Source organism: Lycium barbarum, chromosome 3, assembly GCF_019175385.1.
Source record: "Lycium barbarum isolate Lr01 chromosome 3, ASM1917538v2, whole genome shotgun sequence".
Classification (NCBI taxonomy): Eukaryota; Viridiplantae; Streptophyta; class Magnoliopsida; order Solanales; family Solanaceae; genus Lycium; species Lycium barbarum.
This window is the reverse complement of record NC_083339.1, coordinates 84,907,283-84,911,790: the sequence shown is the minus strand read 5'-3', so window position 1 is coordinate 84,911,790 and position 4,508 is coordinate 84,907,283. Positions and strand designations below refer to the sequence as shown.

General features: G+C 38.6%; 1 long non-coding RNA gene across 1 annotated transcript; it reads right to left on the bottom strand.

Annotated features, from left to right (window-relative positions):
* Nucleotides 1–1,434: 1,434 nt before the first annotated feature.
* LOC132633941 (uncharacterized) lies at nucleotides 1,435–4,266 on the bottom strand. Its single transcript, XR_009579950.1, has 3 exons — nucleotides 4,068–4,266; nucleotides 3,073–3,123; nucleotides 1,435–1,598 (listed from the first exon to the last, which is right to left on the bottom strand). It is a non-coding gene; the product is annotated as an uncharacterized LOC132633941 (long non-coding RNA).
* Between the last annotated feature and the right edge of the window lie 242 nt (nucleotides 4,267–4,508).

The following is a 4,508-nucleotide window of genomic DNA, read 5'->3' as shown; positions in this document are numbered from 1 at the left end:
GAAATGACTATGTATATAATATGAATATGAATGTGATAAGACTATGTATAAGAATACGAATAAGGACATGTATACAAATATGAGCACAAGTATCGTACGAGTACTATTATGGAATACGGATGATGACGTAGGTGTACAAATACGTATGAAAAATGGAAAGTCCTACGAAAGGCAGGTAAGTGCTATGACGATGATATTATTGTCTCCCCCTCCTATGCTATTTCATATGTTGTTCATGATGCTTATTTATTGATGTTGCTCATGCTTTACATACTCAGTACATTCTTCGTACTGACGTCCTTTTGTTTGTGGACGCTGCGTCATGCCCGCAGGTGCACAGGGAGATAGACTTGATCCATAGCTGTCTATTCGGACATTACATAGAGAGCTCCATTTCCTTCGAAGCCATATCTTTTGGGTACTTATTATTTTGTGTATATAATTATGGGCATAGCGGGGTCCTGTCCCGCTAATGTGATATGTTATACTCTTAGAGGCTCGTAGACATATGTGTGTGTGGGTAGATGTGTTTGGCCTTTTTGGCCTATGTTTTGTATATCATTTTGTCGGCCACGTTGGCCCGTGTACATTGATGTGGCATAGATGCCTATGATGATATAAATGTGTTGTTGTCCAAATGGGACTAGTTGACGAATGAATGGAAATGCATGTATAATTATGTGGCTCACCTAGATGTAAGCATAAGAGTAAGCTAAGAGGGTGCCCGGGTGGGCTAGCACCGGGTGCTTGTCGCGGCCCCGAGTCGGGTCGTGACAAAAGTGGTATCAGAGCCTGTTCAGTCCTAGGGTGTGTCTACGAGCTGTGTCTAGTAGAGTCTTGGTTATGGGTGTGTTGCGCGACACACTTATAAACAAGAAGTTGCGGACATTTTAGGAATAAATGACCTTCTTTCTTCATAAGAATCGTGCGATAGAGCTATGATGTAGGAAATTCTTACTCCTAAATCGTGTGTTGTGTATTTCAGAGATGCCTAAAAAGGGAAAGACTACGGCAGCCTAAAAGGGCAAGACGGTGGCAGAGAAGCGGGCTAAGAAAGCACCGCCACCGGTAGTAGAGGAAAGTGAGTCCCAGGGTGCAGCTTAATCTCAGTCCTCCGAGACAGTGCCCGTCTCTGAGGAACGTGAAGGAGCCTCAGCCCCAGCTCCAGCTCCTCCACTAAATGCTTCGGGCCAAGATGTAAAAGAGGCCATTGTCACGACCCGACTAGGGGCCGTGACGAGTACCCGATACTTGTACCGAGCACCCCTTATCTATCGTATTACTTGTACCTCTTAGCAAGCCGTGTAAATCGAGCCATTTTTTTTCCTTGAACATAAACTAATAAACTCCGTTATTACCTTGTACAACAATATTAACATGCCAAAACACTATACATATATCTGTACCTGACTGACTGTACGTATCTATCTACGAGCCTCTAGACATAGTACACTTATACATAGAAAGGGCCGGGGTGCTACCAAGCCCGAATGTATATGCATAAAATAGTACCGCTGGAGTGAGGCTCCGGAACAACTGGAGCGCTGTCAAGTGCGGCTGGTAGAGCTTCTAAGGATCACGTCCACCTGTCTGCTGACCTGCGCGGCATGAAACGCAGCGTCCACAAGAAAGGACGTCAGTACGAATAGTGTACCGAGTATGTAAGGCATGGAAGACAATGCAAGCAATAACATAGAGTGCGATTAATAATATCATGGAGTCACAGGACATATAACGAGGCAAGAAAGTAACCTGTACATAGGAAGGCCCCTTTTTGGGCGGCTATCATGCATGGCTTGTCTTTTCCTTTTAAAAACGTTTCCCCTCCATGAACGTAGAAAATAGAACTTATATTATGTCGTATCTTGTCGTATCGTGTCCTATCGTGCACTATCGTATCCTATCGTGGCATATCAGGTCGTATCCTATCGTGGCATATCAGGTCGTATCCTATCGTGTCTTATCATGGCATATTATATCGTGTAATGTCATGTCTTACTACAGCATGTCGTATCGTGCTATATCATGTCAATGTCATAGTATAGTGTGTCATAGTGTATCATGCCATAGCGTAACTTGTCATATCATAGCATAGCTTATCATATCATAGCATAGCTTGTCGTAGCGTATCATATCATGGCATAGCGTATCATAGCGTATCATATCATAGCTTAGCTTTCCGTTCAAAATCTTTTCTTGTTCATATATATATAAAAATAGAACATGTCATATTGCCGAGGCGTCGGCAGCTGATCCATTTAGCCATAAATACACATCCCGCGTCCGAGACGATATCATGTCATGTAATGCCAACTGATCAGGTGGATATGCGTGTATAACGCTCTGCCCTTATTCCCATCTTCCCCGTATACATATGCATACATCATGTACATATATCAGCGTCTATAGCGCTCTGAATCTTTTATCATATACATATACTGGTATCATGTACGTATATCAGCGACTATAGCGCTCTGGATCTTTTATCATATACATATACCTGTATCATATACATATATCAGCGTCTATAGCGCTCTGGATCTTTCATCGTATACATATACGTATATCATGTACATATTTTATAAACATATATATATCTTATATACATATACATGTCTTATATACTTTTACATATCTTATATACATATACATATTTTATATACATATACATATTTCCATTAGAATGGTACAGTACTTATCGTTTGATAATCGGAACGAGGATCAAAAGTTTCCTTTGGATTCTACTCCCAAAATAAGTCAAACGGAGCAATAGGGAAAATCCGGGAACAATGGGCCCACCTCGGGTCAAATGAGGCGGCGTACCAAATTTACGTACATTATATTTCATGACGTCACTTGTGAGGGTTTTAAGGTAGTCGGGTCATATTTATGCCAGTTCTAGATGTTTAGGAAGTTTCTCCAATATTTTACATAATTTCTAATTCAATTCTACTGAATGAAAAAGGGGAAACTTTAAGTGCGGATTCCGGGAAATAGAGTTGTCCCCGAGGCTCGTACCCAACTTATTACGTTTAAGACATGCCATAGAAGGAAGGGTGAAGCCTTACATACCTTTTCCGCTTCATACACGTCTCCAAAATCAAGTTTCAAGTTCGCCAAAATCTACAATTTGGTCACAATTACCAAATGTTAATTGTAAGGCTTTAAGATTTCAATCTTAACCAATACTTGTCTACAAAAATTTGGGCAGCATCTCCCCTATAAATACACCATCCCCAAAATTCAACTTAGCCAATTTTTAATCAACAACAATCCGGGAATTCAACCCGGCCAAACTATCAACACAATGACAACAACCATGACTACAAAAGACAATATAACACAACTAGTCTTCTTTCCAACATAATGCAATAGCTTTCATTCCAACTTCACATTTCCAAACCAATCTCAATGTTTTTACATTCATTACTAATCAAGATCATTACAATATAATTCGGAAGCATTTCATATCGTTTCTACCAAATATTCACAAGATATACAAAATATACAAACTTTCCACCAAAACCATAATCCATCCAAAACTTCTAATCTTCAATCTACATATTCATAACATATTTCCATCTTCCAATTTCATCAACCATAATCATAATTTGCACCTTAATAATTTCATTTTCATAATTACATAAATCTACCATAAAATCACAAAACTTCTCATAACCACTTAACAACCAATCTTTCATGCCAATATGAACTATTATCCTTCCAAATTCACCAACTAACATAATAATTCACATTTAAAACTCTACTTCTATAATTACATAAAAACTTCATTAAAATCACATAATTTCCTATAACTATTTCCAATAATTTTCCATGCCAACTTGAACCATTTTCTTCCATTTCCAATATAAATTTCACCATAACCACAACTAGAATACAACATAAAATTCAACTCATACTATTTATACAACAATATACATATATGTCCACTTACATATATGCACACCCACTTTGTAAACTTCCATATTTCCATAAATTCTACTCATTTCTACATACTACAATATAAACCAACCTTCATAACACAATAAAAAGGGATTAATTCTTACCTTTTTCTACAATCTTTTTCACTTGACCAAGTTGTCAACTTGAAGAAACAAGTGCTCTTTCTTCCAAAATAATTACACCAAGTTGTAAAGGACCCTTGAATTAGTAGGAATACCACAAGAAAATAATTTTTGGGAGAAGATTTTAAGGGGTGAATTTTCTTGGGTCATGGCCGTGTATGGCCTTCTAATTTGCTCTTCTTGTTGCTTTGTGTTTCTCTTCTATGTTTCAAGAACTTTCTAATGGATAAATGACCCTTATATTCATTTTAGCACATGGGAAATATTAGAATCATGGTTTGGGCCTTAGGCTTGGCCGGCCACCCTTCTCTCTTTGGGCCTTAATTCGTTTTTATTTTTTTTGGGCCAACTCAGTTGATCCCGAGTTGGGCCTAGCCCACTGACCTTTCGACCTTAAAACGTCCATATCTCCTTGCACCGACG